The sequence below is a fragment of the Aotus nancymaae genome, unplaced genomic scaffold (assembly GCF_030222135.1).
Source record: "Aotus nancymaae isolate 86718 unplaced genomic scaffold, 86718_ANA_hifiasm-v0.15.2.pri h1tg000025l, whole genome shotgun sequence".
NCBI lineage: Eukaryota > Metazoa > Chordata > Mammalia > Primates > Aotidae > Aotus > Aotus nancymaae.
Window position 1 is genome coordinate 11300939 of NW_026988438.1, and position 25813 is coordinate 11326751.

Below are 25813 nucleotides of genomic sequence, written 5' to 3' on the forward strand. Positions count from 1 at the left end.
TTACAAGCATGAACCATCACACGCAGCCCTTCTGTCCATTTTTCAATTGGATTATGAACTTTCTTATTGCTGAATTTTAAGAGTTGTCTACTTTGAATAATAGTCCTTTATCAGATGTATGTTTGAAAATATTACCTCCTAATATATCATCTTCTCATTCTCTTGACAGTGCCTTTAGCAGAACAGAAGTTTTTAATTTTAATGAAGTTCAACTTACTCATTTTTTTGTCGTGAATTGTGCCTTTGGCATTGTACCTAAGAAGTTATCACCAAACCAAGGTCATCTAGATTTTCTTCTATATTTATCTTCTAGAGGTTTTATTCTTTTGTGGTTTACACTTAGATACATGATTTATTTGAGTTAATTTTTCTGCAAGATGTAAGAGCTGTGTCTACACTCATGTTTTTGCGTGTGGATGTCCAGTTATTCCAGCATCATTTGTTGAAATTTTTTTTTTCAACAGCACCAGTTTTTTCCATTGACTTGCCTTTGTTCCCTTGTCCAAGATCAGGTGACTATATTTGTATCTGTTTTTGAACTCTCTATTCTGTTCCATTGGTCTATTTGCCTATTCTTTTGCCAGTACCACACTCTTGATTACTGCATCTTTATAGTAATTCTTAAAGTCAGGTAGTGTCAGTCATTCATCATTGTTTTTCTCCTTTGATACTGTGCTGGCCATTCTGGGTACAGATAGAGTTTTTCAAAGTTTAATTTAAACTATAAATCCACAGCTCCAAGAAGCTCAACAAAGCCAAATATAAAGGATAAACAACACTAAGGACATCATAATGAAACTGCTTAAAAACAATGATGTGGGGGAAAAGTATTTAAAGCAACTATTGAAAAAAAAAAAGAGGGCCAAAAATAAGGATAACAGAAGATTCCCCACTGAAAACAATGTAAGCCAGGAAACAATGAAGGAAAATCTTTAAAAGTACTGAAAGAAAAAAGTCAGCGTAGATTTCCTTACCAGTGAAAAAACATTTCAAAAACAAAAGTGAAACAGAATTTTTCAGATGTACAAAGCTAAAAGACTCATTGTTAACATACCTTCATTTCTAGAAATACATTAATGGTCCTAAATAAATTGTATTTTGTAATCACATCATAAACATCCAAAATTTGCTGTTTCTGTTTGTCAAGCAAGTTGTTCTGTTTGCGGACATTACTCGTTAAGGATTTGAATCCCAGGATTTTTTGTGTCACCACCACAGATTCTCATGGTCCTGGGACCCACAGATTGAGAATCATTGTTTCAGGATATAAACTTCATGAGAAATGAAGATCCAATCAAATGTCATGGAGCAGACAAATGCATTAATTAGAATAAAGGCTGAGCTGCAATATTTTTTTAAATATAGTGACTTCTAAAAACTGAACTCATTCCTTCTCATAAAACAATCCAGGCCGAAGGACCAGGGCAATATGGCAGCTCAGGGAGTCAGAGGCCCAGGTTCCTTGCCATCCCCAAGGTGTTGCCCTCACCTGCATGGCCAAAGGTGATCTAACCAGTGGGAAAGGGAAAAAGTAAAAATTGGGATGTATTTATTTTAAGGGCATGACACAAAAGTTATATGCATGTATTTCCATCATAGCCTATTGACTACAACCTGGTCGTACGACCACATCTAGCAACAAGAGAAGCTAAAAAAAAATGTAACTTAGCAACAATGTGCTCACCTGAAACTTATACTACTGTAGAAAAGAGGAAGAATAAATATTGGGGAAATGATTAACAGTATCTGCCAAACCAAGTTAGTGACTGAGTTGAAACTAGAAGGGGAAAAGCTCATCAGATTGACAGTTAAGAAACAGGAATTGCAGTTGTAATTCACCCTCTTATTCCATGATTAAGCCAAATGTTTGCCCATGCCTCACCTGAACTACCTTTTATTATCTGCACCTGAATTTTGAGTGATTCTTCCTAACTATCCCTGTGTAGAGGGAGCAAGATATACTAAGAACCAAGAGTTTCATCCTAATCGTTTAGTTAAATCCTGTTCTTTATCAGACAGTGTGACCCTTTGAGGAGTCATTAGCTCTAAGTCTATGAAGATCAGGGCACAGCTGTGAACTCTGGGCTGATGTTAGCCCAAACCCCAGCACAGTTCCTAGTCAGAAACAGGATTCTACTCCACGGCACATGACAAAATTCTCCACTTGCAATGAATTTAAAAAAAAAAAAAAGTCCCATTTTGATGCCATCACCAGCATTTTCTTGCAGACGTTCCAGTGGATGATAGGGGTAGAGGGATAGAGAGCAGCTTTATTTATCAGAAATCTAAGCTGGTATGGCAATGAAAATAATTACCTTTCTTTTAATGTAAAGCAAGCCTCCTCTCTTCATTGTAGCCTTAATTTTGAAAGGAAAGGAAGTTAATTTTAATTAACAAAAGTGAATGCTATTAATTAAACATTTGTTCTATTTTCACATGCACACACAAATCTGCCTAAAGATATAACTAGCTCTGCTGAGGGTATAACAAAAGCTTTGTTTTGCTACATGGAGAGTACAAATGATCACAGGAATTAAACTCAAATTGGCCAAGATACTTAGCCCATATTCTTGAGTAAATCCAATTTGTTTCTAAGTATTACACAATCCAGGAATAAAGGACTTTATTTTTATTAATAAAATTTGATGGAATCTTTCTTTAAATTTATAACACCTATAAAAATTAGACAATGATTTTAATAATTTTTAAATCATTTTTTTCTAAGCTTATTTTTCTAGATTATCTCATTTGAATCTCCCAGCAACTCTAAAGAGAAAGTGATTTTTTTTTCTTATTAATGAGATGAGCTCTGGAGAGATTTATATGTATGGCTCTTATTAAATGCATTGAAAATGATAATAGCTGAAGCTCTGTCTCAACATCCCCTACTATAGAACAGGTATAATGATTACTTATGCTGCCAAACATGAGTCAGAAAACAAAAAGATTACAGAGTTGTAGGGGCTTATAAATATCTGTCTAGAAGGAGACATTCATTTGCCTTACAGTACCCATACACCAAGAGAAAGAGGGGCATTCTACCTCACTTGCTCACGTTGGCTGAGATTTGTGATGGTAACAAACATTTAGAACATTAAAAATATATATCAACAATCCAATAAAATAGATCAGATCATATGTAAATGGTTTGTATTTGTATGTCCATGTATAATTAATATAAATACATATACATGCAAGAGAGATACTATTGAATTCGGTCTACATGATAATCAATGTCAAATCAGAGATGGCCTATGGATTAAGTTCCACTTGAAACAAATAAATATATATTCCTTTGTATTAGGAATATGACGCTGTTCCAATCACATTAGATGAACTAGATTTCTAATTTAATTCATTTTAGATTACTTCAGAGGGAGAAGAAGGAAAGTAACTTGGCAAACAGTAAGGAGCCTTGGAATTATTCAGCTAAAAGAATCGCTTAAGACATAAGACCATTAAATGGCTCCTGAAAAACTTATTTCCTATATGAATATTCCTATAATTTGCCCATTCAAACTAACTGGCATTAATTTGAAAATACCTCTGAAATGAGTGTTCTTTTTTAAGAATTATGATAGAAGTTTGGGGCTTTGTGTCATAATTCTTACATTGTTTTGTTTTTTGGGGGTTTTACTGCAGGTGCAGGTTGGAGGTGGGGAGAGTGGGGAGCTGGTTTTGTTTTACCTTCCATGGTATCCTCCATTAATATTAATTTCTCGGGACAAAGCATCATTTTACCTCCTTGTTGCTATTAAGTTTAATACCATAAAATTCACTATTATCTGTATTTGTGCTTATCCAAAAACATTGTTTTGGTAGGTAAACAATCTGCTTCTCCTTCATTTAAACAGGGATAGCTAAGAAGGCTGAGATGTTATAAGACCAGAGCATAGTTGTAAAATATTGGTGCAGCAGAACTTTTCTTGATATCATCACGAGGTATCCAATGGATGGACCTGAAATATTTCTCTTTCATTAACAAATTTGTTCTACCCTGTTTCCTCCTATTTAGCTTCTTAGTGCCAGTAGAATTTGTATAGTATCCAGAAATCTGAAAATAAGTCACCTATTTGGAGTTTGTTGTATGGTTCTTACCCTGTAACTATTCCTGGGGAAGATGCTGGATTTGCTGTGTACATGTGTGCACACATGTGTGTGTGCCAATAAAACTATGAACACTATTTAAAAACATTTTCAAACAGCTTTACTGAGACAGAATTCACATACCACTAATTCACAATGATTTGTAAAATGCACAACTCAACAGGTTTTAGCATATTACAGATATTTGTAAATATCACCATTTTCATCACATGAAAAAGAAACTCCTAATCCTAGTACTTTGGGAGGCCGAGGTGAGTGGATCACATGAGGTCAGGAGTTCAAGACGAGCCTGGGCGACATGGCAAAACCCTGTCTCTACTACAAATACAAAAATTAGCTGGGTGTAGTGGCACATGCCTATAGGCCCAACTATTCAGGAGGCTGAGGCAGGAGAATGCTTTGAACCCAGGAGATGGGGGCTGCAGTGAGCTGAGATCATGCCACTGCACTCCAGTCTATGCAACAGAGTGAGACTTCATCTCATAAGAAAAACAAAAACCTAACAAACAAAAAGTACCAAAATTAGCTGGGTATGGTGGTGTGCACCTCTAATCCCAGCTACTCAGGAGGCTGGGGTGGGGGAATCACTTGACCCTGGGAGGCAGAGGTTGCAGTGAGCAGAGATCACACCGCTGCACTCCAGCCTGCAGAACAGAGCAAGACTCTTGTCTCAAAAAAAAAACTCCATACTCTTTATATCTCACTCCCTATCCGCCCATACTCTCTCCAGCCCTAAATGATCACTAATGTACTTTCTGTCTCTATAGATTTCTGTATTCTGGACTTTCATATGAATGGAATATTTGTGACTGGCTTCTTTCACTCAGCATGTTTCCAGTTTTATCTAAGTTGTAGCATATATCAGTACTTCATTCCTTTGGATGGCTGAATAATATTCTATTACATGAATATACTACATTTTGTTTATTCATTTGTCCACAGCAGGACAGTTAGTTCTGACCTTTTGACTATTTTGAATGATGCTACCACAGACATTTGTGTACTTTTTTATGTAGACATAGGTTTTTATTTTTCTTGGATATAAACCTAGGAGTGGAATTGTTGGGTCATATGGTAACTCTATGTTTAATCATTTAAAAAACTTTCAGACTGTTTTCCAAAGTGGTTGTACCATTTTACATTCCCACCAGCAGTTTCCGCCACCAGTTTCTCTATACTTTGCCTGGGTTTACCTTTGAACAATATTGCTTTGCCTAGGATGACGGAATAGAATGACAGAAGGGCAACAGCCCAATGACACATTGGAGATCATTCCAGCCCTAGACTGCCTACCGTCCAACTTAAGTGAGAGTAAATAAACCCATTTCATTTAATCCACTGCTATTTCAAGTCTCTGTTAGCAGCTTAACACAAGTCCAACTCATGTAGTCCTATTAGCATATCTTGAATCTGGGAAGGTCTTGAAAAAATTATCGAATATGGAAAGATTTTTTTCATGGAAAAGCTTCTTTGTCATCCTGTTGTACACTGAAAAATGCACTTTCTTTCTCCCCTAATTTCTCATCCCATCAGTCAGTAGCCATTCTCCTTACAGATTGTTTCAGGTTCTCACTAGCACCACATTGGTGTTCTACAAGATGGAAACAACAACTTGTTATTCAGAAACAAATGCAAATGTTATCGATGGAGCCATTTTTTCTAATGAGAAGGAAAAGGTGGCCAGGCGCAGTGGCTCAAGCCTGTAATCCCAGCACTTTGTGAGGCCGAGGCGGGCAGATCACGAGGTCAGGAGATCGAGACCATCCTGGCCAACATGGTGAAACCCCGTCTCTAAAAAGGAAAAGCACTCTTTGTGGTGATGGAGAATAAGCAAGAGTTGTTTGTTATTTCCTTTCTCAAATATTATCCAAAGTGTTAGGACAATAATTAGAATGATGAAAAGTCATTTAAGGTTTTCTCCTAAACTCTCTGGGAGCCCAGAGAATTTCAGTGTCATGTTGACTGGACAATGCTTGTATCATGTATTTGTTCTCTTTTAGACATTGCTTTTGAAGCCACTTTTAGCCTCTGTAACACGTTAGACTCCCAGTCAGTTTTCACCTTAGAATTCAGAAAGGTAAAGGGAAAACTGTGTAATTAATTGCAGCTCAGCTGTCCCTTTTTTTCCTATCTGATTTTTGTTCCAATCATCTGCATTTTGAGGAGATACTCTGAACACACACATAACCTGCCATTCAACTGGCTGTCTTGTAACTGATTTAAATATCTGCCCCCAAAGCCAGCGACTGACCAATGGGGCTTCTGATAAGTTTTCATTTAACTGGTAAATCACTACTGATAGAAAGGAGAACGTTATAGAGTCAGAAAAAACCTTTTTCGTGTAATTTAGTCCTTTCTCAATGCTTCTATTAACTGATGATACGCTCAGTCAACATTTATTGAGCACCTATGATGTTCATTACGGCACTTCATTCTGTTAAAGAATAATAATCTCTTTATCCTTTTAACTCCTGATAATAGATTTTTTTACACATAAGTTTTCAGTTCTTGGAATCGATGTATCTTAAAATATCTTAATCATCTCTTTTGTAAGGAAGCCTTTCTCATTTTCAAGGCTTTGGGTTTTTGTTTTGTTTCTTCTTACATACAGCAAAGTCATTTGGCTTGCATTGTTAACAGGTTAGTTTGAATGTTTCTTATAAAAGCCAAATATATAGAAGCAATGCTTTTCTCTCTAAAAGTTTCTCCTGAATCTTAGCTTTTCAACAATTTGCTATTTCATAGACCATATTCATGATTTGTTTACTCATACATACTTATTAAGGAGCTGTTTACTCAGCTCCAAAATTTGTGTTAGACTAGGACAGGCTCAAATCTGTAACAAACAGAATCCCCAAAGAGTAACTTTAAAGGTTATGTAAATTTCTGGAACTATGCTATCTTACTATCTTTCAATTAAAATGTCAACATCTGTACTTTTTCTCCATTCATTCTGGCAAGACACCATGCTATCTTGAGATTAAGCTAAGTCTCCTGGTTCAGATTCAAATCCCTGCTCAATAATCTCTTTGTGGCACTCTGGGCAGTGTCTTCATCTGTAAAATCGGGATAATGATTTTACCTACCGTATTGGGTTGCTGTAAGAATTAAACGTAAAGCACACAGAATGTGCCGGGCACATAGCTAGCACTCCATCCATATTAGCGCAGGATTTCAGATTTGTCAGCATCATTACTCAGTAACTATCATTCTGCCCTTTTAAATTGTTTCAGCGACGACTGAATGAACTTATTTATAAACATACAACACAACCAGGGATGGAGTGATTGTACATTTCCACATAGATAACATTAGGAGTGAGGTCTCATTTCCACATAGATAACATTAGGAAGCAACTATGCCAACACTTTTTCTTCCTGTGATCTGTACACTGCAGGGTCTCTAGAAACAATGGTTTGGTTCTTTCCTGGTAACAAGGGATAAGAGAAGACGAAACTGCTATAAATGGCAATAACTTAAAAATAAAAGATACAGAAACATATGGGAATGAAAACTATATGCCTATACATACACAGCTGTTTTTAAAATATGGCCTTTATTCTTTAAGCTCAAACTTGATTTCCAGGTACAGCAGGCCTCTAACTTTTCTTGGCAAAGTCATGAAGCCTCCTGTCCTCTAAAGCCACAGAAATTTAACCTAGAAGCAAGCAGCAGGCACTAGGCACAGCACGGAGGGAACCCTGGGGTGCACGCCTTGGCTCCCACCTGTCAGCCAGGTCATTGTGACGCAAACGCTAAGGCCACGTGGAACACCTGCCGGGGAGCAGGGGCGGGGTCACTCTGGGCGGTGGATCCGACCGGGGGATACCCCAGGAGATGGGGGTCGAGGAGAGACGCCTGGGAGTGGAGAGAGAGACTCACTCCCCTAGTCCCCGACCCGCCCCAAGCAAGGTGAGGCCAACCCCACCCACCTCCCTGTGGTCCTCCTCAGAGGGGTCGCCCCGGCGGGCGTCTGCAGGAGGGGAGAAGCGGGGAAGGGAGGCAGCGGCGGAGCCCAGGCGACGGTCGGTAGCCGGGTGGCGAGGGCGCCCGCTCCCCCCGGCCGCTGCGCTGCGCTGCGGCGCGCACGGGCACCGCCGGCTGTTATTCCGGCTGGTGGCGGCCGCCGCAGGAAGGGCCGGCTCCTGCGCTCCCCCGCCCCTTTCCCTCGCCTTCGGCTGACGCTGACGTCGGATGAGGGATCCGGAGGGACGCTCCGACCGCGGCCGGGAGGCTCCCGGGGGCCGGGGCTCCGAGGTACCTGCCCTCCGGGGTCGGGGCGGGGGCGCGCCGGGCGGGCTGCAGGCGGCAGCGGGAGACGCCCGGCAGCCGGGACGGTCGGGGACGCCTGGTAGGAGCTGCCTCCTCTGCCCTCCGCGGGCGGCGCGTGATAGGCGGGTCGCCTCCTCGGGTCCCGGATCCCAGTGCGGGAACCGCATCAGCCCCTTCCCCTCCCCCGCGTCCTCCCTCCGGCCTGGGAAGGTCTGGAGGATGCGCGCGCCATGAGGGCGTGCGTCAGCCCCGGGGGAGCGGGAGGGACGCGTTCCGCGCTCCAGCCCCAGCGCTGGGAGCACCGGCACCCACGCCAGCCACTCCACCCACCCCGCGCCTCGACTTCCCCGCGGCTCCGGCCCCAGGACCCCGAGCTTCCTGGTGGGCAGGGACTCGCGGCCAGGGTTGACTTGTTGACAAGTTCACCTGCCGCGGCGCCTGGTGTGTGCTTTTTCTCTTCCCCCGTGGCCCGTTTTTGGCAGGGTCGGCAGAGAGCTTATGGGTACCTCTTTATAAACACTAGTGTCAGGAGGCCTGAGCTTGGTCCCCCGCGGGCGAGGTGCTCACCAGTCTCGGACTAGACGGGGCGATAGCCCCTAAGCAACCCCCGTTCTAGCAAACCCTGGCGTGCCTGTTTCCTTTGGGTGCTGCTGACTCCGCCTTTCCTGCTCCGGGGCTATTGCAGCTCCTGCTTCCTCTAGAAACGAACATATCCTGTTGTTATGTCTGCCTTTCCCCAAAGCGGCTCTCCATGAACCTTTCCCACGGTCTTTTTACTTGTAGTGCTCCAAAGCCCCTGAGCTTCTCTTTGGGGTCTTAAAAGTATCGCGCCTTTATGCTGGTGAAGGGCATTAACTGCCTGGTTTGGGAGAGTTAGTTTGGAAAGAATAGCATTCTCTTAGATGGCATTAAAAAATCAGCACAAGAAAGGGTTTTGTTCATGAAGCTTGGTGGCAGCCTTAGTAACTGAGACCTAGTAACTATAAAAATTATCAAGGCCTAGAAAATATGTCACCAGCTGGTTTGGGAGTGATACTGAATGTAGGAAGAAAGGCACATAAGACATTCATTGGCCATTAAGGTCTTATAAATTATGACTCATCGCAAACATGTTTTTGCCCATGCATTTCTGTGAAGTCTCTTAAGAAAATCTCAAATTGGTTTCTGTGGCCCTCTGGTTTGAATCTGAGATTTGAACTGTTGCAGGGAGGCAGGGGGAGTGAAACAAGAAATGCCTAGTTTGAAATCTAGCTCCTGGTGCAATTTCTTACCCCCTATTTAAAATAAACACACACTCTCTAAAAATGCTTTGAAGAAAGTTTTCAAACCAAAGATAACTTTTTAGATTTCAATCTTTATTTTTGAAACACCCTTTATAGAAAATACCACAGGGACAAAATCAATTTATAATCCTTAATGGCTCAAATATCACTCTTTGATTTTATACTATTACTGTATATATATTTTAATTGCAAGAGATGTTGCTTTCTAATTGTTTCTGTTTGTATTACAAAGGGAAATAATTGTACTGATTATAAAGATGAATCTTTAGAAAACATAACAGTTAAACTACAGAGGGCTACTCGTGGAGAGACCTGATGTTAAAAAGCCTAACCCTGTATTCTCCACCCATGGATCATTGAATGCTAAAGACACTGGATAGTAATTGCGTGGGTGGTTTATTTTGTAACTATTTTCCCCCATTTGGAACACCTGAATAACTATCTCACGGCTTTCTCTACGCATAGCAGTGCATCTCTCCACATCGACCTTATGAAAAGTGTAGAAAATTTTGTTACTCGGAGCCTTCAAAAATCCCTACATTTTCAAGGCATCTGACTAAATAGTACATTTTTTCAGGTGCAAGCAGCGTTATCAGCAGTATGGAGGTGTGGCAACTATGCCATGTCATAGGAGGATAAACCTGTGTTTGGTATGAACTTTTAAGATTCCAGAAACCGCGCACAGGAGAGAGGGAGGAAGTTGACAGGCCACAGGGACAGGAAGAGTGTTTCCTCTTAGTTGGTTGAGCCTGACAGCTAGAAGCCTGAGGGAAGGTGGCAGTGTTTATAATTAGTACGCTGGTCACTAGTGTCCTTTTTTTCCATCTGCATTATCAGATTTATGGGCACCATTAGTACGGATGCTATCTGCATGTTTTTGTCCATGAGGCAACACAGATCACTAATGAACCTTATATCCTAATCTCACCACCATTCACAATCTGCCTCAGCAGAGCCTTGAACTCAAAAATGGATAGAGGAGAAACACTTTTTCCTCACTTTGTTCTTGATTCCCAAGCTAATGCATTTCGTGTCACAATAATTTCTAGCACTCTGAGAGAGTACAGAGGACACATGGGCTTTGGATCCTAGTGGAGCGAGATCAGAATCCCTGCGGTAACACCTAACCAGCCATGTGACTTTGACCAAGTTACTTAAGTCACCATATCCTTATCTACAGAGCAAGAATATCACCTTGTTGGGGGCAGGGTGGGGATTAGAGATAATGTATATAAAATGCTTTGTGCGCTTTTCTTTTTTTTCTTTTTTCTTTTTTATTCCTATACATATTCTGCTTATGTATGTGTGCTTTTAAATAGGACTCAGGCAGTAGTAATATTCTTTCACATGCTGAACATACGTTATCTGTATCTAAAAAGAATGCTGCTGCTTTACCTGTGATACAAAGTGTGTTTCAATTTGGTTTTGAGTAGTTCAAGTAATTTTGTACCAGTAGTAAGACCCTGGGCTTTATGGAAGGTACTCTCTGAAGTTGACGGCGGCGGGGGGCGGGGAGGCGGGGAGGGGGGTGCGGGGGGGGGCGGGGTGCAATCAGAAACAAAGCTAATTTGTTCCAGTGGGGATAGATCTTCCAAGCCCCTGCCACTCAAACATGGTCTATGGACCAGTAGCATGTGGCCTCCCCTGGGAGGCTATTAGAAATGCAAAATCTTAGCCTGCCTGCTCCTTTCTTCCAGACCCACTGAATTCAAATCTGCATTTTAACAAGATCCCCATGTGTATGTTAACATTTGAGAAGCACTGCTGTAACCTGTTATTTCAGTGTCCCAGAGAATCATTTGGGGGCTTGTTATGATAAATGTGGATCCCCAGTCAAGCTTCCCTCATCGGCTGTTAAACAGCATCTCAGGTAGCTCTGATGCCTAGGGTCTTCCACTGCTATCAAACTGTCCCCCACCGTGCTCTAAAATGAGTCTCTGTCCTCTTCCTTCATAAAGCACTTTGGCAACTATGATCTTAGGTGATATTCAGCCCCCTTTGAGGTAAATAGATATTACAGTCTTCATCTGTCTGATAAGGACTGCAGGCATGATTTGCCGTGGATAGATGAGTATGTTAGAACTGCCTTGGAGCCTCTATAAATACTAGGTTACCACACTTGTACTATTCTAGCAATTTACTATTTAGTATTCGAGCATCAAATTAACATAGTTTTTGGTTTTTTGGCCTCTAAGTAATTTTCACAAATAACTAATGACTCTCTGCAGGCTAGGGAAGACTACATGTGATAGGGCATTTTATACCTGTTTTTTATAACAAAGCCTGCCTTCTGTGTGACTGTAGGCCAGTTACTTAAGATAATTGATCTTAAACTTCTTCATGAAATGAATATAAATCATTATGTCCACTTGGCAGTATTGTGAGGATACTCAGTGATATGGGTGAAGCATAGACTCCAGTGTCTGAGAAGTGACTGTTGCTCAATTAGTGGTAACTACCTGTCTCCTTGTAAAACTATTGAGATAGAATGAGTTCATGAAAAACTGGGGAAATGATACCCTGCATCACTCATGATGGGAATCATCTGTCTCTCTTGCTAAGTCAGATGACATCATCTATCAGGCCTTTGACCAAATCAGAGAGGTGGGATGGCTGGTATTTAACAAGCATTGGTTGTATATGTGCCATGTGTTATGCACTGTGTTAAATGCTCAGAATCCCAAGACTCAGACCCTACCATGCTCTGGAGGAGCCTACAGCTGAGTAAGAGAGAGAGAGGAGTCAACTGACAATTGCGACAGTTGCCTTTCAGGGAAAGCAGGGAGGAGATAGAAGCACAGGTGGTAATGAAGCCCAGGGCAGGGGCATCCCACCCAGACAGGAGAGAGGGCAGAGAAAACCTGAGATGCTTCATGGAGGAGATTGCCCTTGAGTTGAGCCTTAAACAACCAATAGGAATTCGGCAGGTAAATAAGGCTTGGGAGTGGGGAGAAAGAGTGTTCCCCACTCCCAGCCATGTGTATCTGTGTATACAAAAGTCAACAAGTAAAGGAGAGAATACTAGCAAATAGTCCTCATATTTGGAGCCCAATGTGTATGTGTGTCCCTTACTAGCTGAGTGGCCTTGGACAAGTCTGATCATCTGTGATTCGGGAGGATGAGATGCACTAATCAGTGTAAGCATAGGACTGATTCCAATTATTTGTTGAATGGTTGTGGAGGTGGTGGAGGTGTTAGTAGAAAATAGGGGACTATTATTAAAAAGTCACTAGAATTAGAGAACACTGCAGAGTTCAGTTTTAGAATACATTTAGTAGAAAATACATGAATTAAGAGAGTGACTGAAAAAGGCAACTGAATGTATTATAGTTCTGTGGAGCAGAAAACATGAGGTATATGTGTTCAGTGGTGGACCACTGAATATAGAAGTCATTGTTAATTTTAAGAGTCTGGATTGGAGACTAGAAAGGTCTTCTGGTTCTAGGTAATGAAAGTATTTGTACAAGAAGTGACTCTTAAGTATTGAACAATGTTCCAAGAGTAGGCACATTGAAATCTATCTCTTACCGTCATCATGATCACACTCACTCCCACATCTTTGCTCCCAGAACAGGGCATAGACATCCATGTCTGAAACCTAGGGGAAATCCAGCCTTCTCTGTAATGTTTCCTGGGTAGAGCATTCTAAGACAGAGACCAAGAAGCTGATTTTTATAAATAGTGCCCCCTCTTCTTGGTCGTAGGAACCCTGACAACCACCAAGGAAGAAGTCAATCGGCACTTGCAGGTTTTGATGTGCACAGTAGCACCATATTGGCAGTGGATTTGGGACTAACCCAGCACCTAAGCCTGTGATTGGGGGAGATTGTTTTTATAGAAACACAGCCCCGTTCATCAACCTCCTTTCATCCAAAAGTAGAGCCAAGTAGTTAAAAACAGGAGCTCAGAAGTCAAAAGTAAACTTGTGTTTACCAGTTGTTGACTTTGGGTAAATGACTTCATCCTTGTAAATTTTGTTTCTCACTTGCAAAATGGGTTGATATCCCCTTCATAGTGTGTGGCGATGACGTAATGATGCCAAGTGCTTCACACGTGTGACATGCTTGGTAAGTGGTAGCGCGTAATTATTGCCCCTTGCTCAGCACATATTTACTGATTACCTACTGTGCTCCAGGGGGCCATGCTTAGGGTGCTAAGGAGGCAAAGATGAACTTGAGGGTCCCTGTACTCATGGAACCTACAGTCTGGTATAGGAGATACACTTGTAATTAGCTCCTTGAAGGAGAGTACAGGAGTCCAGTGGCACCACCAGCATGGAGAAGTTAATTTTTTCAGTGGGGAGGACTGGAGTGCAAGACCCCTGGGGGAAAGGGATAAAGAACAGATGTTGAGTTGGTAAGCCTTCACTAAAGAGGTGACATTTGAGGAGAGTCTCGATGTAAGTTCTAAGTTAGTCAATCAGACAAAAGAGGGAAAACATTCCAAATGGAGAGAATAATCTCAAAGCCTTGAAGTGACAGTATATTCGGGGAAGCTCAATCGTTCTGACATGCGCAGAGGGAATAGTTCTGTTGGAGGGTGGGGAGGGCAGTAAGATTTGGGGAAAAGGGAGCCAGGATGTGAAGGGGCCTGCATTTTTTCCAAAAGTGTTTGGAATTTCTCTAGTGGCAAGAGAAAGCAATTGAAGCATTTTAAGTAGGAGAGTGGAATGATTAGACTTGCATCATACAGTGATAGCTGCAAAAGATGAAAGAGGCTGGACGCAATGGCTCATGTCTGTAATCCTAGCACTTTAGGAGGCCAAGGCAGGAGGACCGCTTGAACTCAAGAGTTTGAGACCAGCCTGGGAAACGTAATGAGACCTCATCTCTACCAAAAATTTAAAAAATTAGTTGGGTGTGGTGGCATGTGCCTGTAGTCCTAGCTACTTGGTAGACTAAGGTAGGAGGATCTCTTGAGCCCAGCAGGTCGAGGCTGCAGTAAGCCATGATTGTGCCACTGCACTCCAGCCTGGGCAACAGAGCAAGACCCTGCCCCCCCCCCAAAAAAAAAAAAGAGAGAGATGAAAAAGAAGTGATGTTTTCAACTTAGGCCATTCAGTAGATTTAGTGCTGGTAATCAACATAGGGACCACAGGAAGAAGAAGAATTTGGAAGTACAGATGGAAAGAGAGAAGTTTAGTTTTAGATGTGCTGAATTTGAAGTGCCTATGGAACAATACAGGTGAAGATTACCATCTGGAGGTGGAAATGTGTATTTGATGCTCCAGAGAGGCGTGTGATTTGGAAGTTGTTGACATACATCTGGCAGTTGAAGTGACTTCACCTAATAAGAAGTCACCTAATGAGAGCAAGTAAATTTCCAAGCTTGGAACCTTAGAGATACCGATATTTGAGATGCAGGCACAGAGGCAAAGAAAAGTGGAAAGATAGAAAAATGTGGAGAATATTTCCTGAAAAGTAGAGGAACAGGAGCATTTCACGAAAGGAAGAGAACATGGTCAAAGGTCACGAGAAATGAGGACTTGAGTGGGGCCCATAGTGAAGGATGTTCTCTGGGCTGGATAGAAAGGAACGAGACAGCATGGGCTTAGACCTCTGACTGTGAAGAGAAGGAAGAGGAAGGGAACCAAGAGAGAATGAGGTTGAAGAATGAGGCCTGAGGGTAGAAACCAAGGAAGGTTGACTAATTTGGAAGAGAAGAGACAATAGATGGACTAAGGTGGGCAGGGTTAAGAGTATAGGAGCCGTTCTTCCTAGGGAGAAGGAAGAGAACAGGTTATGTCATGGTTCTGGATCGCTCCAAAGAAGTGAGCAGGGGTGCACAGGAGTGGAAACTGTGAGAGAAGGTGCCTAGTGCAGCGCCAAGGCCATGGTTCCTCAGAGTGCATGAAGAGGGAGACTGCCCATCATCACCCGGCAGGGTTTTCTTCCACCCACTGCTCCCTGAAGGCCAGGAGCTGAGTGTCCTTGTGCCTAATGCTGTTGACTCAGTGTTGCCATATGCAGCATTGACATCACTGTGGAGTGTGTAGACATCGTGTTGTGTTTGTGCCAAGCCACTCCCCACTTTCTGCTTCCTGGTTTTCTCTTTTCTGCACGCCTAACCTGGAGCTCAGTGCCTTCAGGAAACTTTCTGGATTTTCTACCTGGGCCTGCCCTAGAGGGTTCGTGCCTAATAATCCCTGTCTTTTCTGACCCCCATCAAAATAACCAGTCTTGTGCTTTATAAGCTCTGAGCTTTACTGCCGTTTATTTCCTGAGAAAGTAGAGAGATCCTGGAAAAGGGATCTTTATTAGTTCTCAAATATCACTGACTAGATGACTCAGTAGAGGCAAGCATGACGCTGTTAGTTGGACATACATGAACACATAGTATACTTTCTTCTGCTGCCTGCTTCCCTTTGCTGCTGACCTCTGAGATCCTTTTTTGCTCCTCCCTTCCCCTGCCTGGACTGCCTGCATTCCCTGCTCCTAAGCCAGCCCAAACTCAAACACGATTTAGCTGCCACAGGTTAACCAAGGAAAGTTCTGGAATATGTGCCATTTCCAGAGAAAGGAGCTATGGTGGTTTGTTTACAGAGAAAGGAGCCGTGCATAGCATACACGTTTTATAAACCACATATTGGTATCTGCATATTTCAATAATTTAAGACTAGTAAGACGAGGTTTACTCTGTGACTTGGGAAATCTCCCCAAATATCCCTCAGTTCCTTCAGTGAAAAGAGGAGGTTGGACTAAATGGTCTGTAAATTCTCTCCTCACTCGCAGCCAGGAGATTCTGTGGAGTCATAACAAATTGCTTGATCACATCCTTTGGAGGCTTCCATTCATGAATTTAATCTTTTTTTTTTTTTATAAGATGGGGTTTCACCATGATGGCCAGGCTAGTCTTGAACTCCTGACCTCAGGTGATCCACCCACCTCAGCCTCCCAAAGTGCTAGGTTTACAGGCGTGAGCCACCGCATGAATTTAATCTTAAAAGACAAGAACCTTGTAAACATTAGCGTCTCTAATTATTCCGATGGCTGACATTGTGCTTCTGTGCAATTTCGTATAATTATAGTCCCCACATTCATACTCGTGTTCTTCCTTCACACTGGTATTATTAACCATTCATACCTTTCTATTTCATATGAATTAAAGTCATCTCTGCATATACACAGGGGATTGGTTCTAGGACCACCCTCAGATACCAAAATCCACACATACTCAGTACTGCAGAGCCCTGCAGAACCCATGTATGTATATGAAAAGTTGACTCTTCACATACACAGGCTTCTCATACCAGGTTTCTCTCTTTATATTTAATTATAAGCAAAAAATATAATTAAATATAATTATAAAAAATATAGAAAATATATTTTCTATTTGCCTTGGTTGAAAACAATTGGTGTATAGGTGGACCCATGCACTTCAAACCCATTGTGTTTAAAGGTTAGCTGTATACGTTTCTTATTTATAAATCTATGTATACATTTTATAGTTGTGGAAATATGTTGTATATATTACATAATATTGTCCTTATATTTTTACTTCTGATAGTCTTATAGTAGCCCATCCACTTCACTTACCATTCACATTAATCTGACTTGAAACAAATAGTACATTTTGCACACAGATTTGAACCTTTTTAAAACAACTTGTAAAAATATGGAGTACAATCATTTTTTGGTTATTTCAGAAGAACATATATATGATTTTATTTTTGTAATGACATCTCTGACAAAATGTCAGAGATTCTGGGCAGAAATAACTGTTTAAGGGGATTTGTAACTAACTAGTATAGAATATTGGTGATCTAAGTTATGGAATTAATTTCTAGCTCTTTTGGGAATTGCTTAATGCCTTAGACCAAGGCTTTCCAACAAAAATATAATAGCTGCCACATATATCATTTAAAATATTCTACTAATAGTAAAATATTCGTGGCTTAAAAATCTAAAAAGAAATAAGCTGGACACTGTGATGTGTGCCATGCCTATAATTCCAGCTACTCAGGAGGCTGAGGTGGAAGGATTGTTTGGGTCTAGGACTTCAAGACCAGCCTGGGCAATACAGGAAGACCCTGTCTCAAAACAAACAAGCAAAAACTAAAAAGAAACAGCTTAAATTAAATTTATAATTTTTCTAACCCAAAATATTCCAATATTGTTTCAACATAAAATATAAAATATATGTAGCATATAAACAAAAACTGTAATTAAATATACCACAGAATTTACACTATACATAAATATGTAATATATAAATGTAGTTATATAAAATTTAAATTTATAATATATCAACATGAAATAAAAATAACTTATATAACATAAATAAATATATAGGTTTGTTAATGAAACAATTTAATTTTTTATTACTAAGTCTTCAAAATCCTGTGTGAATTTTACATTTAGAGCACATCTGAATTCATACCAGCCATATCTCAAATTACCTGTGGCTAGTGTCTGCTTTATTGGACTGCATAGTTGAAGATAACAAAGTTAATTTATTTCAGGTTATTCTTCCATAAAACGAAAATTTAAGTTGGTGCCATTCTTTAAAGTAAGATTTGTAAGAGCCTACCAAGTTTTATAACTTGATCCCAATAAAATACAAGGATAACATTTAGACCTATCGTTTAATCATGTTCTGTGCTGACATTGAAGGGTGTAGTATTCCTTTATAGAAGTTGATTGAAACTTCCGTCTGATTAAGGTGTTCCTTCATTCTTTACCTTTTGAAGTTAAGCTTTTAGAGGAAATGTCACCATAAAAACAGAATAAAATCTGTATGTGACATTTGATTTGTTATTTGAAAGTTATATAAACCAAACTAAATAAAATCAAAGGTAAATATAATTTATACTGTAAATTTTTTAAATTACTTTTTTCTTTAGTAGAGGCAACCCATTTGTTCCGTTTCTAGTGTTGTTTTACATTATGTGTTTTTATCTTTCTAGATTTCTTTTAGGTTTGTTGCTTGCAACTACCAACCTCTTTGTTATTACTGCATGATTTTTGGTGTAGCACAAAATTCACCATCGATCCTCCAAGGAGGGCTTTAAGCAAAAGAAAGAGGAGCAAGCCCTGGACCACACCTCTAATGAGCAGTTTTGAGTTCTGTGGTTTGCTTTTACCTGGATATAATATTTTCAAATAATATTAATGCTGAAGATGATGGCATTTTAGAAAGTAGCTTGGCAATTTTTTTTCTTTTTTTTTTTTTTTTTTTAGTTTCTGTTATAGTTGATATTTTCCTTTCAGAAACGTGTCTTGGAACAGATGAAGAAGCAGAGGAAAGCACCAAGTTGTTAACTGGCTGATTAGTGTTTCATTCCCAGCATTTCTCTATGTGAACTTGACCTTTAACCTGATCTTGGAGAAGTCATTTTTAGAACCCCAGTTTTTTCGTTATTGAAAAAGAAGATGTTGTGTTTATTATCTCTAAGCTTTCTCTTAGATAAAAATGTCTCTGAAAATAATTTAAATTAATTTTGTTATTTTTGTGACTGGGGGCATCCTAGATGGCAGCCAGCCTAGTCTACTATTTTACAGATGAGCAAAGTGAAGCCAGATCGCTGAAGTGATGATTAAGTATATGACATGGTCATGGATTTACCAGTTTTTATTTATATCAAGGAGCATATTGGGAAACCTTCAAAATACATACTTTAGGAGTGTGATTTTAATAGTTTTAGGGAGTCAATGATTTAAGCTAAATCATTGTTATATTGTATATAACACCTGAGTTCTTTTGAAATGTAAATAAAACGGTCATTTGAAAATATTTGGCTGGGCATGGTGGCTCGCGCCTGTAATCCTGGCATTGGGAAGCCAAGGTGGTAATATTGCTTGAGCTCAGATGTTTGAGACTAGCCTTGGCTGGTATTTTACTAAAAGTAAAAAAATGAGCTGGGCATATTGGCAAGTGCCTATAGTCCCAGCTACTCAAGAGGCTGAGGTTGGGGGATCACTTGAGACCAGTAGGTCAAGGCTGCAGTGAGCTATAATGACACAATTACACTCCAGCCTGGGCAACTGAGTAAGACCCTGTCTCCAAAAAAAAAAAAAGTTTGTTTGTTTTTTAAATAAAAGAAGGTATCCTAAGACCTTAGTTCATTAACAGAAAATACCTATTTTAACAGTGACTTGCATCTGTAGGGTTTAAATAAAAACTCAGCTTTTAGCTACCTTGAATAAGGTCAGAATTCTGTTTTCCTCTTGGTAAGATTTGCTGACTCACAAAATTAAAATGATTCCATTTCACATTTACTTGTGAATTTATGGAATGTCAAAAATCATTGCAGGAGACACAAAACTGGAAACAGAATCCATTTAAAGTTGTATAGTCACTCAGTCGCCCAGGCTGAAGTGCAGTGAGGGGATCGTAGCTCACTGCAGCCTTGTGTGAAGTTATGTGGAATGCTCAGGTAATTGTGACCACATCAGAATCTGAAGAGACAAGTTGTGTGGTATTTGAGAGGTAGGAAAAACACCCATAAAAACTCATCAAAATCATATTACTTTAATTAATGCTTAGCTTTTGAAAAGATGGAAGGCTAATTCAACTTCCCATCCTCCATGGGAATCCCCATTTCTTAACCACTTGAGAACAGGATTTGATGAATCCAGATTTTAAAATAATAATTAACATGGTTAATTATGCCTGGAGGAATTGTTCCCATTTTTTTTTTTCACTGCTTCTACTGAAAGTATTTTAATATTTATACTCAAACACACTTCTCTCCATAAGAAATTATAAAAATCATTATTGACATAAGAGGAAATGACTAGAGACAAACATCTCGGAAAAATGCTGAAAACATACTTTGCCCAAAGAAATGTACAGACATCCAATTATTTTTTACCTTAGTGCCTAAAACCTCTGACAAATCAGTAATTCCTCTGTTCATGAGGCAAGTGTAGAAGCCATGTGGGAGCCCTGGCTCTGAGGATGACTGGCTTTGTGCTCTCAGGCCCTGTTCTTCCCTGGATCACAAGTCCCATTTCAGTAGGAAGGGGCTTTATTCAGTTGTTTCTCATCTCTTTGTAGACTCTACATTATGTGACTTCTGTTTGTTCTTAAGTTACACACGAGAGAAATAAACCCAAAGACCTGCGTCACTTCAGATCATTTAAAAAGAAATAGTCAGTTTAATAAACTGAGTAGGAGGCACACATTTCCAGTTCTCTAAAGAAAAGTTCACTATATTTGAGTTTTATAAAATTATTGCATGATGTGTAAGTTTTAGTGTATGGAAGAATAAAATACTGAAAACTGGCCATATTTCCAGATGAAATTGATCTCTGAAATAACAGGAAAATGGAATGAGGAAGAAGTTATGTAAATTAGTATCATGCAATGGAAAGCTAAATCTGAGAGGCATGTCACCAGCTTCCAACATTTGTGATGGATAGTCCAAAAACTAACTCCCTAACGAAGGACAAAAAGGTGCCCACCAAGTGTGAAATAAACAGCATTGAGTGTCCACCCTCCAGTGGCTACTGAGTGTATCTAAATGCTGAAGGTGGCACATGGTGCTTCAGAGACTGGCCCCTCTGTTTGCCCTGTCATATGTCTCATCTTTAAGTTATAATGCACAACTGCTTATGGTTGGTTACACTGGCAGTTCTGTTGTGGAAGAATTTGTTCATTGCATTCCCTCTGCCTAGAATAACACCACTTCCCTCCCCACCACGCTTCCAGCCTTTGCCTCACCAGCAACTACTGATTCTTAGAGACTCAGCCCAGAGGCTGTGTAGGAAACCAGCTCTGTGCCTCTGCTCTGTGTCCCTCGAACCCTGACCCTTTCCTCTGCCATGGCATTTTGTCCCATCACAGGCAACATGTAACATGATGGCAGATTCTTTTTTTCAGTTATATACAAATAGCCACAAAAGTCTGGGGCATATAGTGATGTGTAATTTACTGTGGTTTGATTTTAAAGAATTACTCTGCATTTCATCAAATATAAGAAAATATTGATCAGGAGATCTTACCATTTATATTCCATGAAGAAAGAAAAGTGACGGCCTGATAGTTGACAAGGTAGTGACTGTAACAGGAATGTTGGAATGTGAACAGATTTGTACCTTAGATTCCATGGCATGTGGTGCTCTGAAGCTGGTGTTTAGGAATGAGTGATTTTACCATGGGATGTGTCTAATGTACCACTTTGTACCCACATCATTGCAAGACTCTGTTCTGTTCGGAAAAGTGCATTTATTTTCTTTTCTTTTGAGACATTGAGGGAGTGGTGGGCATCTTAGTCTGCTACCCAGGCTAGAGTGCAGTGGTATGATCTCAGCTCACTGCAACTTCTGCCTCCCTGGCTCAAGCGATCCTCCCACCTCAGCCTCCCGAATAGCTGGGGCCACAGATGTGCACCACCATGCCCAGCTAATTTTCTATATTTTTGGTAGAGACAGGGTCTCAACATGTTGCCAAGGCTGGTCTCAAACTTCTGAGCTCAAGCAATCCCCTTCCCTTGGCCTCTCAAAGTGCCGGGATTCCTTCCTGTCATGAGCCACTGCGCCTGGTCTGAAAAAAGCGTGTTTCTTATAGGGAAAAAAATGGCCCTCCACTTCCCAAAGAACTGAAGAGCTCTAAGGTAATGACAATTTTTATATAGAAAATAGAAATTATGAATAAATAAAAGGAAAATGATAAATTTGGCATTGGTTCAGATATGCAATTCAAGAGACTCCACCATATGCTCAGTACAGACACAAGAGAAAGGGATTCTGGACCCAGTTTCAGCTGGGACTCCAACCAACAGAAGAGCTACCCACTGAATGGAAGAGGAAACTCTACCACTAAAGTCGTAAAGGTGATTAATTTGAGACGTGAGTCTTTGCATAGGTAACCGGATGTGCTTAGGAAACATGATTCAAGAGGAAGCCAGTTCCATATTAAAAAGAAATAGTTGATCTAATAAACGGAGGAGAAGGTAGACATTTCTGCTTCTCTGAAGAAAAGTTAACTACATTTGAGTTTTACCCAGTTACTGCCTGATGTGTTTAGTGTATGAAAGAAAAGATATTGAAAACTAGTCAAATTTTGTGGGTTGAGAATACCAATATAGTGGAATGACTACTGATCTTACCTTTATCCTGAACAAGGATTGGCTCAAGAATTTTAGATTCTTTGTATAATTCAAAAGTAATCAGAAGTTCCATCTGCTAACTTCACTGCCTTGAGGAAGTGCATAGAAAAAGAGTTCTAGGTCAGAACAAGCGTTCATTGCAGCTGAAGCCAGCTTATATGGAATGAAAATGCCTTCTTAGATTATATTTCCAAGGAGAAGAATCTAGTGTCCGGGTTCGAGGCAGCTAGGGACAAACTGACTCCTCTCTACTCTGTAGCAATGAATCAAACTCTGTACTTACAACCTGGCTTGTTTTAACATTCTATGTACCTTTGGGTGTTAGGAAAACACTTTATGCGTGTCTTATTCATGGCCACGCCGTCCAGTGTTTCAAAATGGATTGCTTTGGTTTTTTCTTTTGTCTTTTCTTTTTTGAGACAGGATCTCACTCTGTCACCCAGGCTGGAATGCAGTATCTCCATCATGGCTCACTGCAGCCTTGACCTCCTGGGCTCGATTGATCCTCCCATGTCAGCCTCCTGAGTACCTGGGATTACAGGCATGTGCCACCACGTCTAGCTAATTTCTTCTTATTATTTTTTTGTAGGGACAGGGTTTTGCCATGCTCACCCAGGCTGGTCTCAAACTCCTGGGCTCAAGTGATCCACTTGCCTTAGCCTCCCAAGTGCTGAGATTACAGGCATGAGACATCACACTCAGCCTAAAATGTTTTGTTTGTTTTATACTTTAGGTTCTGGGGCACATGTGCAGAACATGCAGGTTTGTTACATAGTTACACACGTGCCATGGTGGTTTGCTGCATCTATCACCCTGTCATCTACATTAGGTATTTCTCCTAATGCCATCCCTCCCCCAGACCCCCACCCATTGACAGGCCCCGGTGTGTGATGTTCTCCTCCCTGTGTCCATGTGTTCTCATTATTCACCTCCCACTTATGAGGGAGAACACGCAGTGCTTGATTTTCTGTTCTTGTGTCAGTTTGCTGAGAATGATGGTTTCCCGATTCATCCATATCCCTGCAAAGGACATAAACTCATCATTTTTTTATGGCTGCATAGTATTCCATGGTGTATATGTGCCACATTTTCCTTGTCCAGTCTATCATCGATGGGCATTTGGGTTGGCTCCAAGTCTTTGCTATTGTGACCAGTGCCACAACAAACATACATGTGCATGTGTCTTTTTAGTAGAATGATTTATAACCCTTTAGTTTATATACCCAGTAATGAGATTGCTGGGCCAAATGGTATTTCTGGTTCTAGAACCTTGAGGAATCGCCACACTGTCTTTCACAGTGGTCGAACTAATTTACAGTCCCACCAACAGTGTAAAAGTGTTCCTGTTTCTCCACATCCTCTCCAGCATCTGTTGCCTCCTGACTTTTTAATGATCACCATTCTAACTAGCATGAGATGGTATCTCCATGTGGTTTTGATTTGCATTTCTCTAATGACCAGTGATGACTAGCTTTTTTTAGTATGTTTGTTGGCTGCATAAATGTCTTCTTTTGAGAAGTGTCTGTTCATATCCTTCACCCACTTTTTGATGGGGTTGTTTTTTTTCTTGTAAATTTGTTTAAGTTCTTTGTAGATTCTGGATATTAGCCGTCTAAAGTGGTTTTTAAATGGCTCTAGCAAGTAATGACAAGTTGGATGATTGCTGCAGTCTTTTGCCCATCTACATGGGGGAATAAAATTGAGGACTCAGCACAGCAAGCATATATAAAGAGGAAAAATGAGCATAGAATCCCAACATAAAACCTGGACAAAGTATCCTTCCCCCGTGTTCTCTCAATTCTTCCCACAGAGCAAGGTGGTTTCTCACTTAAATGGATGTGGCTGAGAACAACAGTAGTTTTAATGCCTGGTGTTGGACCATGAGGTGAATATATTGCAACCACTTCAAGGCACAGCCTGGGAAAATCTAAAGGGTTTAGCATCACCTAAGAAGAGGGTGCTGACCTCAGCAGCAGTTCCACCTCTGAGCAGGAAGTTGCCTTTCCTTCCTTTTTATTTCTGCCTTAGACACCGAGCCTTCTTCTCATCAACTCATTCCCACACTCCTAGGGTCGTTATATCAAAATTAGAAACTTGCTTTTCATTGATCTGTTAACCCTTGGGCCTCTGCTTCTTTGAGCAGATCTTAATTATTGGTGCCACTGCTTTGTCTTCTTTTAGGAAACAGTTTAATTGTGAAACATACACATTCATGTGATCAAGTTGTGCTGACTGTGACAATATCATGGTACTCACAGTCCCTAAGCATCTTCATACTTGCCCTTCTTTGCTTATCTCCCAAGGTAAGATGACCACAAGAAGATCTTTAGGATGTCTTTTCGGTGTCATTAAAAAGCTGGAGATGTGACACTATTCACTTTGGGCTTGCTTCATAAGTGCCTTGTGGCAGAAGTGGAGAAATAGCTTCTTTTGCAGAATCATGAAATTTTAGCTAATCATAGACTGTATTCCATTTTGCAGAGAAAATATTTTTACAGCAGAACTTACAAATTTGGGGATTCATTAAGGGGACATTGTTATATGTCCATCGCAAATGTCAAGGCTCTTCTGATTCTAGAAATTATTTATCTGTCTTTACTGCTGAACTAGCACTGTTCAGTACGGTATCTACTAACCCCATTTGGCTCTTGAGTACTTAATATGGCTAGTGTGAATTGAGATTTGCTGAAAGTGTAAGATACACACTATATTTTAGACTTGGTGCAAAAAATATAAAATATATCAGTCATTTTTATACTGATTATGTGTTGAAATAATAGTTTAGATATATTGGGTTAAATAAAATATATAAACATTAATTTCACTGTTTTAAAATTTTTTAACATGGCTATTAGAACATTTAAACTTACATATGTAGCTCACGGTATATTTCTATTGGACAGACCTGATCTGTACTTGAGGCCAGGAAGAGTGACCGGCACATACTCATTAAATGCTCAGTTCATGTCTGATAAACTAAACTATTAAACTGAAATGAATGGATGACGATTGTAATGATTTTTTAAAGTAGCAATTTTGATGCTGTGGATTTGGAAAGTAATAGAGCAAAACGAAATAGATTTGTGTCAGGAAATATTAA

General features: G+C 40.3%; 1 protein-coding gene and 1 long non-coding RNA gene across 11 annotated transcripts in view; one reads left to right on the forward strand and one right to left on the reverse strand.

Moving 5' to 3' along the window:
* LOC105716174 (uncharacterized) overlaps positions 1-8234 on the reverse strand; it is a 61096-nt gene extending 52862 nt beyond the window's left edge. The window contains exons 1-3 of the long non-coding RNA XR_001107213.3: positions 8040-8234; positions 7640-7881; positions 5609-5698 (exon numbers count right to left, since the gene is read on the reverse strand). This is a non-coding gene — a long non-coding RNA (uncharacterized LOC105716174). The remainder of the gene's footprint in view (positions 1-5608; positions 5699-7639; positions 7882-8039) is intronic.
* Positions 7906-25813, forward strand: part of ICA1 (islet cell autoantigen 1) — a 160977-nt gene continuing 143069 nt past the window's right edge. For 4 of the 10 annotated variants that reach the window (XM_064380366.1, XM_064380369.1, XM_012450741.2 and 1 more), the window contains exon 1: positions 8292-8364. The gene's annotated coding sequence lies outside the window, so the exon portion shown is untranslated. Of the gene's footprint in view, positions 8020-8290; positions 8365-25813 lie in introns of those variants that run through there. The other 6 variants (XM_012450748.2, XM_021674194.2, XM_021674193.2 and 3 more) reach the window with 5 other exon arrangements.